This window comes from Galeopterus variegatus, unplaced genomic scaffold (assembly GCF_000696425.1).
Source record: "Galeopterus variegatus unplaced genomic scaffold, G_variegatus-3.0.2 Scaffold2, whole genome shotgun sequence".
NCBI classification, from domain to species: Eukaryota; Metazoa; Chordata; class Mammalia; order Dermoptera; family Cynocephalidae; genus Galeopterus; species Galeopterus variegatus.
In genome coordinates this window covers 244,840-256,704 of record NW_007726113.1, presented here as the reverse complement: position 1 = coordinate 256,704, position 11,865 = coordinate 244,840, and positions in this window count along the sequence as shown.

The following is an 11,865-nucleotide window of genomic DNA, read 5'->3' as shown; positions in this document are numbered from 1 at the left end:
ACTAAATTTGTTTATCAGCTCTAAGAGTTCTTTGGTAGAGCCTTTATGGTTTTCTATGAATAGGATTATGTCATCTGTAAACAAGGACAATTTGAATTTGTCTTGTCCTATTTAGATGCCCTTCATTTCTTTCTTTTTGATTGCTCTGGCAAGTACTTCCAGTACTATGTTAAATAGAAGTGGTGAGAGTGGCTATCCTTGACTTGTTCCTGTTCTTAAAGGAAAAGCTTTTAGCTCTTCTCTATTTAGGATGATATTGGGAAGTGGGCTTTTCATATGTGGCTTTTATTGTGTTGACATACCTTCCTTCTGTACCTAATTTGATGAGACACTTTATCATGAATAGATCTAGAATTTTGTCACATTCTTTTTCTGCATCTATTGAATTTATCATATGATTTTTGTTCTTGATTTTGTTGATGTGGTGTATCACATTTACTGATTTACATATGTTGAACCATCCTTGCATCCCTGCAGTGAATCCCACTTGACCATGATGCATAATCTTTATGATGTGCTACTATATTCTGTTTGCTAATATTTTGTTGAGGATCTTTGTGTCTGTGTTTATCAAAGATATTGGCCCATAGTTTTCTGTTTTTGTTGTATCTTTCTCTGGTTTTGGTATCAGGGTGATCCTTGCTTCGTAGAATGAGTTTGGGAGAATGGCCTCTGCTTCAATTTTTTGGAATAGTTTAAAAATAATAGATATTAACTCAAAACCCTTTAAAGGTTTTGTAGAATTCAGCAGTGAAGCCATCCAGTCTCAGGCTTTTCTTTGTTGGAAGTCTTTTTATTACTGCTTCAATCTCATTCCTGGTTACTGGTCTGTTCAGGTTTTCTATTTATTCTTGGTTCAGTCTTGGTAGTTATGTGTCCAGAAATATATCCATTTCCTCCAGGTTTTCAAATTTGTTGGCATATAGTTTATAATTGTTTCTAATGATTCTTTTTTTTCTGTGATATCAGTTGTGATGGCTTCTTTTTTGTTTCTGATTTTTGTTATTTGGGTTTTCTCTCTTCTTTTTTTAGTTAGTCTAGCTAATGGTTTATCTATTTTGTTTATGTTCTCAGAAAACCAACTTTTTGTTTTGTTAATCTTTTATATCATATTTTTGGTATCTAATGAATTTAATTCTGCTCTGATTTTAATTATTTCTTTCTCTCTACTAGCTTTGGGATTGAATTGTCCTTATTTTTCTAGTTCTTTGAGGTATAATTTTAGGTTGTTTTTTTTTTTTTTTTGGAGTCTTTCTATGCTTTTCCTGTAAGCATTTATTGCAATAAATTTCCCTCTTAGTACTGCTTATGCAGTATCCCATAGGCTTTGGTATGATGTGTCTTTATTATCATTAGTTTCAAAACATTTTTTTGATTTCCCATTTAATTTCTTCTTGGACCCATAGGTTGTTCAGGAGCATGTTGTTTAATTTCTATGTATTTGTGTGGTTTCCAAAGTTTCACTTGTTATTGATTTCTCTTTTTAATCTATTGTGGCCTGAGAAGATACCTGAAATAATTTCAGTCTTTTAAAAATTGGTTGAGACTTGATTTGTGACCTAACATGTGGTCTGTCTCAGAGAATGTTTTATGTTCTGATGAGATGAATGTATGTTCTGTAGCTCTTTGGTAAAATTTTCTGTAGATGTCTGTCAAGTACAGTTGGTCTCAAATGTAGTTTAAATCCTGTGTTTCTCTATTTATTTGTTGTCTAGATGAACTGTCCAATGTTGAGAGGGGCGTTCAGATCCCCAACGAGTATTGTATTGGTGTCTATATCTCTCTTTAGGTGTAATAGTGTTCGCTTTATATATCTGAGTGTGTTGATGTTGGGTACAGATATATTTATGATTGTTATGTCTTTTTGGTGAATAGATCCCTTTATCATTATATAATTGCCTTCTTTGTCTCCTTTTGTGGATTTTGGTTTAAGGTCTATTTTATCTGATATAAGAATAGTTACTCTTGCTCAGTTTTGGTTTCCATTTTTGTGGTATATCCTTTTCCATCCTTTCACTATTAGTCTGTGTGGGTCTTTATAGGTGAGGTGAATTTCTTGTAGGCAGGTTATAGTAGATCTAGTTTTTTAATCCATCTACCCAGTCTATATGTCTTTTGAGTGGGGAGTTCAATCCATTGACAAGTAGGGTTGTTATTGAAAGGTATTGTCAAACTCTTGTCATTTAATGGCTTTCATATTCTTTTTAAAAATATCTTTTGCTCCTTTCTTTCCCTTTTATTGTTTGTCTTTGGTGTTCATTTTTTATTTAGGTGGTATTGTATAGTTTTTGCTTTTTCATTTGCATATCACTCTACTTGTGGAATTTGCTTTTTCTCATGTATTCATGGTGGTGTTTATCATTTTTTGGATTACAGATGCAGGACTCCCTTTAGAATTTCTTACAGGGCTGGAAATGTGGTGGTGAACTGTAGTTTTTGTTTGTCTGAGAAATACAATATTTTCTCTTAATTTCTCAAGGATAGCCTTGCTGGGTATAGTATTCTTGGCTGGCCTTTTTTGTTTGTTTTGTTTTGTTTTGTTTTCTTTTTAGTACTTTGAAAATATCATCCCATTCTCTTCTGTCCTGTAGGATTTCTGTTGAGAAGTTGACTGTTAGTCTGATGGGGACTTGATGCTTTTCTTTTGTTGATTTTAGGATTCTCTCTTTGTCTTTGACTTTTGATAGCTTGAATACAATGTGTTTTGGAGAGGACCTTTTTGTTTTTTTTGTTTGTTTGTTTGGTTTTTTTTGTTTTTTTGTCTTTTTCCGTGTCCGGCAACGGGATCGCAACCCTCGGTGTTGCTCCCGCGCCTCGCTCAGTCAGTGAGCGGGAACCGGTCTGTATGTGGGATCCGAACCCTCGGGCGGGAGCGCTGCCGCGCTTCCCAAGCGGCGCACTATCCAGTGCACCACCGGGCCAGCCCAGAGAGGACCTTTTTGGATTGAATCTTTTTGAGGATCTTTGAGCCTCTTGGAACTGGAAGTCCATTTCTCTACCAATGCCTGGGAAATTTTCTGCTATTATTTCTTTGAATAGTTTTTTCAATGCCTTTCCTTTTCTCATCCTCTTCTGCAACACCCATAATTCAGATGTTTATGTGCTTAAGATTGTCTGATAGCTCTCTAATATTTTCTTCCTTTTTTAAAATTCTTTTTTCTTTTAACTTTTTTTTTGTCCACTTGGTTATTTCAAAAAATTGTCTTCAAGATAAGAAATTCTTTCTTCCGCTTACTCTAGCCTTCCACTTAAGGTCTCAATTGTGGTTTTTATTTTGTTGAATGACTTCTTTAGTTCTAGTAGTTCTGCTACATTCTTTTTCACAGCAGTTATCTCTTTGTAAATTTCCTCCTCACATCTTGGTTTGTTTTCTTCTCATTTTATTGTGTTGTCTATATGAGTCTTCTTGCATTTCACTGAATTTCCTTAAGATTGTTGCTCAGAATCTTTTTTTCAGACATTTCAAGGGTTTCTTGTTTTGGGGGGGTTGGTATTTTAGAATTACTGTATTCCTTTGGTGGCATCATATATATATATGTATGTATATATATATATATATATGTACATATATATGTTTGTATATGTGTATGTTTTATTTCTAGTAGGCTTATGTTGATGTCTGGCCATCTGGTGGAGCAGTTTCTTCTTCTATTACTCTGGAATGGCTTTTGAGGAGAGTGACTCCCTCCTGTAGATTTGTTTTATATTGCCTATTGTGTGGAATGTTTTAGTTTTGGTTCTGGTAGACTCTATATTCTTACTAGTTCTGGGTAGTCTCACTTGTTCTGGGAAGACTCAGTAGTTCCAGGTAGACTCAGTATTTCTGGGGGGCACCAGTGAGTGTGGCTGTAGCTGAGGGCAGCTGGGAATATATAGCAGTAGCATCTGTGACTGTGCAAGGTAAGGCTCTGGTGGCTGTGGCTGGGCACTGTGGGACTGTAGAGACTGTGGCTGGGTGGCATGGGGCTCCAGCAGCTGTGGTTGTGCAGGGTGGGGCTTTGGGGGCTATAGCAGGGTGGCATGAGACTCTGGCAGCTGTGGTCATGCAGTGTGACCTGCCCATTTTCAAACAGTGAACCTGGCCTTGTTCCTCTTCTTGTATGGAGTACTGTGTTAGTTAGCTATTGCAGTATAACACATAAAAACAAACTCAGCAGAATAAAACAACACACATTTATTATTTTGCATTTTTTGGAGGTTGGCAGTCTGAGCATAGATTAGCTGTGTCCTCTTCTCAGAGTTTCTCAAGGCTGCAATCAAAGTGTTCACCAAGCTAAACTATCATGTAGAATATTGATGGGGAAGAATATATATTCAAGCTCATTCAGTTGTTGGCAGAATTCATTTTCCTAAAGTTGTGTGACGGAGGCCCCTCAATTGCTTTTGGTCTGTTGGAAACTACTGTCAGGTCTTAGAAGCTGCCCACCATTCCTATCCACAAGGACTTCCCCAACATGGCTGCTTATTTCATCAAGTCTTCAAGGAGAGTCTCTCTTTTCTGGGGGCTCAGTCCCCCTTTTAAAAGTTTTCACCTCATACTCACCCAGGATAATCTCCTCTTTGATTAACTCAACATTACCTGATATTGGTCCTTAAATACATCTGAAAAATCCCTTCACTTTTGCCTATTCTAGTGAGTAGAAGCAAGTCACAGGTTCCACACACACAAAGGAAGGGAATTACAGAGAGCATGAGCATGAATGAATATAGAGGGGTGAAAATCATGGGATCACCTTAGGGGTCTGTCGGCTACAAGCACCTTTAGTCCCATCACCACCATCTGTGTCCCGTCCCAGAAGTCACAGTCTGTATCTTTTGTTTCCCTTTTCTATTTTATCAGTCATTAATTTTTGTTTGGAACAGAAAGGTTACATGAAAGGATAAACTTATAAAGCCATCTTATCACATTTGTGTTTTGTAAAAGTTTTCACTTGATTGGGGTTAGAATAGGTTTCTGAAACCCTAGGGATATTTAATGGCAGGCAATTATTTAACCAAATGGTTTGGTGATTTGATCTGGTAGAGAGGATTATTCTTGGTATGGAAGAATAGGCATTTGGTAAACATAACTAGGGACATCTTTTAAATAATTTGTAAATGTAGTCTGTGTCTGGCTTAAAGTAAGAACCTCAACTTCTAACAATACCCTGGAAAAACCCACACAACCTTGATGTCCTCACATTACAGAAATATGCTGTAACTGGCCTGGTTGTTTCCAGCTGACTAGTCCTTTTATATGGAATATTCCTTTAGACAGTTTATTTACTATACCACAGTTCTTTATGACACAAAATAAGGGAGATGATGAATGAAAAACAAGACAATAGAATACTTAAAAGAGGATCCCAACCATGAAGTAAAATACATACATAGCATAATGATAAATCTGAACACTATGGCAAAGTCCTTAATGTTTACTGGTTTTCATTGATACAGATATCTACTTTCATTGCAGACATTGTGAGGGTCAGGCTTAGGGTGGACATGTATGAGCAAACATATACTTAATAGTTTCATATGGGAGGTAAAGTCTGATCTGAGAAAGTGACTATTTAAGCACCATGATTATAAGATAACCACATGAAGTAAAGTCCAGAAAATACTGCTATGCCAACCTGCCAGAGCAAGCCACTGACTTCTTTCTTGGAACCAATACAGGTAGTTCCTTATGTTAAAAGGCAGAGGATATTACTCTAAAAAGAATCATGGATTCTGGGGTTTTCTTTAGCCTTCCCAATAAAAGAAATTTGACTATGTGGATAAACTAATGTTTTCCTTAGAAAGCACAAAAACCAAGGTACAAGAGAGATGTGATATAGGTCAGAAAGTTTTGATATTTTAGAATTATGCTCAATGGATCTGAGAGATGCTGTAGAAGTATGATTTATAAAAAGATCTAGATGAAGATTAGCATCTATAAAAATATAAAGAAGATAAGGTGAACACAACCTCATTCACCTAGTGCAGGAATACTAGAACTAGTTGGTACTGCCTGAAGCTTGCAATGCATTTAAGTCAAATAAAGTAAATTACAGTGCTACTATTGTAATATATTATGAAGCTCTTTATTCCCAGGAGGCATTCCTGGCTAAACAGAGAAAGGCTGTAATAATAAGTAACGCCTACAAAGTGGGTGAGAAGGGATGCTAAGATGTTTTTAAGACACAGCCTTAGCTTTAACATCATATAGCATGGCCTTATTCTCCTTTAAAATCTTGGTTGGTATCAATGTCAGAGACTCAAAATAGATTATATAAGAATTCAGTTTAGCAAACTTCCCAGTCCTGAAATGTTTAAGTGTTGTATAAAACACCTTTGCTATTTCCATAAGTGTCCTACAGCTAACTCAAAAACAGGTTTCATTAGAAGTTTTAAAATTACTTAGAAAGATTAAATTTATCAAGCACTAGATTAGAGAAGAGAATTTCACTGATGACATTTTCTAATCATAAAAATAAATATTGCTTTATAAGGACATACAGAATAAACTATATTCTATTATATATTGTATGATGTAATACAATTATTAAAAGTATATATTATATCATGTAATACTATTGTTAAAAATATAAGATATTTTTGGTTTGCCCTTTTTATGGGATGTTCCTTTAGATGATTTCTAAAAAAATATCTTTTAATAAAAATCTAGAAGTTGTCAGACAGTATAGCTATCTTCGCCATTTCCAAAGTACTAGAAATCTGTCTTTGCTCCTTTGGTCCTTCTTCTCTGTTAAAATTTGCTTCATAAATCAACACATTCTAATGTAGTCTCTAATGCATAATACAACATAGTAAAATGAAATAAATTATTTGCACATGTAAAAATATACTGTGGAGTATGGTACATATATAGTGAGTGTCACATTAGTTCATTTCTGTTGCTTATAACAGAATACCTGAAACTGGATAATTTATAAAGAACAGAGGTTTATTTGGCTTATGATTCTAGGACAGCTACATCTGGCCTCAGGCTGCTTCTACTTATGGCGAAAAGTGGCAGCCAACCTGCAGGTACAAGCAGATCACATGGCGAGAGGAAGCAAGAGAGAGAGAGGAGGTGCCAGGGTTCTTTAAACAACCAACTCTCGTGGGAACTAACAGAATGGGAACTCACTCAATACCCTGTCCCCCACCCCAAGGGCATTAATTTATTCAGAAGGGATTCACCATCATAACCCAAACCACTCCCAACATTGCCAAATTGGGGATCAGATTTTGACATGAGCTTTCTGGGGGACGTCATATCCAAACTCTATCAAGTGTATAGTTGAAACTGAAAGCAAGATACTGATGTTTCAAAGAAAGTAAGAGATGATGAAAAAGGAAAAAGAAGGAAAGAGCAATAAAGAAAAGGGATATGATGGTGTATCTATTTTTATCATACAAACTTTGTCCTGATCTTCATTCTGTCTACTATGGCATTTAATGTTTTTATAAATTTGGAAAGCCAGAGTTTGCAGGGAACAAGAATTAAAACATAAAATAATATCAAAATAGTGAAATTGAATGTATAGGAAATTAAAGCCCTATTATGATGGGATATCTTTTTACCATGCAAAAAAGTGACTTATTTCTAAAGCAGTTGCTGTGGGGTAAAAGAGGATAAACAGAAAGGCAGACTGAGTTTATGTGCTTTTTGAGCTTGGAGGGTTCCTCATATGGTTATAGATTTATATACTTCAACCTGTCCTCTGACCGAGATTTACACTGCACTACAAGATTCTGTCTTAATAAACTTATTAGTTCAGGGCATGATCAAGGACTCAAATGCACGTCAATTAAGTTATCAGTTTTGCTACTTTCCAACTGTGACCTTGGATAAGTATTTTTCCTCAACTGTCTGCTACTCTACCTTAAAGAAGTATAATAATATTACCTATCTCCAGGATTTTTACCAGAATTAAATGAGATCACTATTAGTAACTATTTAGCATTGTACATGGAACATAGTATTGAGGACTCATTGTAGAAGCCATGATTTTTATTATAATGGAGAGTAGCATAAATTAGGCCTAATGAATCTTTGTGTATATTCAGAGTCTCTCTGTTCCTCAGATCTCCAAAAGAGATAATCGCATTTGAAGAGCTTGAATTGGTTAGCGAAGTCAGTGATATTTTCTGAGTTGTTAGGTGCCCCATAACAATACATTCAAATGTACATTACATGGCCTACATTACAGGGTCAAATGATATAAAACTGTACCATTCATAATTGATTTTAGAAGGAGCCATTTCTGAAAGTTTTAAAGGAAAATTTGTACACGTATTAGCTTTATATTAGTCATTAATCATGATGTTATGCACTTATATTCTTGCAAGTGTTTTAATATCTGAATAGAAAAAACTTTTTAAAACCATGTTGCATTTACTATAAAATATCTAAAACTCTCATAGATTTTAGAGCACACTCTTTCTTCTCTATTGTTTTTTTTTCAAGAGGTTTTCATTTAAAACCTATTCCCATCTCTGCATTCTTCTTCCCTTAAAATAATGTTACATGTAATATATGTATCTAGTAATCTCATGGTTTACTCTTTCTTTCATGTATTAAATTTTGTCAGCAAGTAATTCTTTGTTATTTCTACTTGAAAATGGGAAAAAGCATCAATGTAGGTAATTTTATCAGAGAATGCTCCAGTCAATGAATTAAATATATTAAGATGACTATGAACAACAATGGATGAATTTAATTAGAGAGGGAATTATAACTGAATTATTTCCTCTAATTGAATTGTACTTTTCTCTTGTTGACTTACTGAACTTTTATTCATCCTTCAAAACATAGTTCAAGTGTCAATTTTTTCTGGTCTTCCTAAATTTTCTCACATGCAGTTATCTTACTTCCTCTGTATCACTTTAGTGCTTCTGTCATACTTCTATGATTATATGTATAATTTACTTCCTCTTTTCCACAACACTGAGTTCCTTGAGAGGCAGAGGATTGTACCACTGTCATATTTGTGTCTGGACTGTTGAGCAGCATTTATACCTACAGGTCCTCAATTGTCTAAGAACTGTTTTTTAAGAAATATTAGGTCACAATATAATAAAAGGAAGAGCATCAGAAGAACTTGACCTTCTTAGAACACTATGAATGAAAAATAAGCCCTATAATCAAGAAAGGTAGCAAAGGAGCTACAAACAGGACATCTTCTCTTATGTTGTGCTGCCTCCAATAATAGGAAAATCCCTCATTAAACCTGTCAATAAATATAACACTGCAACAAAACTGACACAGCTGATTAATTAACTCTCTAGTTACCAGTTAGACTTGCAGATAGATAATGCAAACAATTAACATTTATTAAGCACTAACTAGGTGCCAGATGCTGTGTCTTGTGTCATTAACATGTTCATACTATAATTTTCACAATAACTTTATGAAATAGATATTATTACTGAATTCATATACAGGTAAAGAAATCAAGGCACAGAGAAGTAGATAACATGTCAAAGGTCACACAGCTGACAAATGGAGAGGCTGAAGTTCAATTCAAGGTAGTTTGCTTCCAGAGTTAATGGTTAATTACCAGGCTAAGTTAGTAACTGTCATATGGTTATTGATATTTCCCAATAAAATCATATGGGCTCAACTGGCTGAAGAATTATAACAAGAATTTTTTAAAAATTAAAAATTGAAGGCCTGGTCAGTTAGATCAGTTGGTTACAGCATGACCTTATAACACCAAGGTCAAGGATTTGGTTCACAGTACCAGCCAGCCATCAAAAAAAAAAAATTAACAACTGAATATACTGATACATATGGTCTCCAGAAATAACAGGGGAATTTTAATATCATTCTCCACATTGACTGAAACTTCCTTATTACAGATATGCTGTCCAATTCAACATTCTGTAAAGTAAAGATAACAGCGAGACTCTTGTGTTAATGTAGATAGGAACTCAGAGGATGGATTACATATGAAAAATATGCATCCTTCCTTGAAGTAACAAATGACCTCATTATTCACTTTATCCAACCATTCAGTCTCACTTTATCCAACCATTCAGTCAATAAAGTTAAATGTCAAGTGTTGGCGTGTTTGGGAAAAAAAAAAAAAAAAAAGAGAGAGAGAGAACATCACTGATTTCCTGTTTTTATAATTTCAAAGTCCACAAACGTAATTCAACTCTTTATACAATTATTAACTAAACTTGTTTTAAGTTATGGAACAGCCTTTCTGTGCAGAACTGTGAGAAATTTAATACTCATTATATCAAAACGGGTAACATAATAGATCACAGATAGAATAAACATGGACATATCCACCCATAATATACACCCTTTTCTATCCACAAGTCTGATAAAAATCTTACACGATGATCAGTTTATACGATTTTATTAAGCACAAGGATGTGACACAAACTTTAGGAAGGTTTTAATAAAAGAGAAGAAAATTAAAGTTATTGCTTTAATTTGTAATGATAAAGTTTTACCAATAATTTACATATGCATTATCAAAACAATAGCTTGCAACTGCAGCTTGACACTTAAGAAAATAGAGCTTTTAAAGTAAATACTTAAGTTCTCTTCTGTTGCTTCATATCTATGTTATATTTAACGTTTACTTTAGGATTTTCTATGGCAATTTAAATAAGAAATAAATATACAGTATGGTAATGTTAGTTCAAGTACAAAGCTTAGGAAAATATTTTGTGTTTTTCAGATTTCTAATCTGCAAAGAAGGAAAGGGCGTTATATTTTTTGAAATCGGTATTTGAAAATCTATCCACTGGTGAACATTTTTGAACATATGGACCTTGGACCCTGCACTTATTAGACATGCACACATTAATAAACTAGGAACAGCAGTATATATTAGGTTTATAAATTTATCATTATGTAATAACATATACAGTAAACTACAATTTCCGTTTTCTTGTCTAAGGGCAGAAAGTCCCAGCCTTTTTCTGAATCTCGGTTGGGAGCAAGGAAAGAATGGCCTGATTTAGCATTTTTTTTTTTTTTTTTATTTCTAATGTTTAAACATATAACGTTTGTGCGCAGTGGCGTCATCCTAGCTTCTGGAATTCATGCCCGACAAAATTTTTGCTTTTCTGAAAGTTGTAACATAAACAGTTCATGTCTTATTGATTGAATACAATACCCACCATACTCCGAGGAAAAGCAAACACTATTAGGCTTTCCTAGTACCCATGAATCTCACAGTCTACCATCAGACACTTAAAGGCATTTGGTCTCTCAGGTCTGAGGCTCCATGGTAAAATTGTTCCAGCAGGCCTTGGGCAAACTTGCTTCCTGGCCCAGACGCCAACTTGGCACGGATATGCTGCTGGCAAACACAGATTAGTCAGAATAAAGTCGCCACAGACTCAACCAAGCAAAGCATAAATGGCCCTTTCAGCACGAGCCTGAGAGGAAGGATGTTACTGAGTCCAGTAATCCAATTTACCTTTTCCCGGATCCCCAAACCCGCGTTTACTAATGCTTTCCGCTTCACGAGGCCCAGCATTGAAGCTGGATTGGTGGCAGGGCAGGTGCCTGCTCACCTAAGCGTCCCCCCTCTTCCTTTCGCGCATCAACTCCACCCACTTGCCCGAGTGCAACTTTTGAAGGGTTCAGAAAGGGTGAGGCAAGGCAGATAAGAAGCCGAGAAGGTGAGAGCAGTCGCGCTGCCAACACGCAGAGCTCCCTGCTTCAGCAAGATGAAAAAAGACGGGCACGGGGACCAGGCGGATGGTGGCAGAGAGGGCATGGGACACGCCTTGCAGGGGGGAATAGGGGGCGGGGCCATGTGTCCGTCCCAGGGTTCGCAGCTCCTGCACGTCCGGAGAGGTTGCTAGCGTCCCAGCCTTTTCGCCAATCGCCGCTCCGCGGACGAGTATCCTGATCCCAGAACGCTC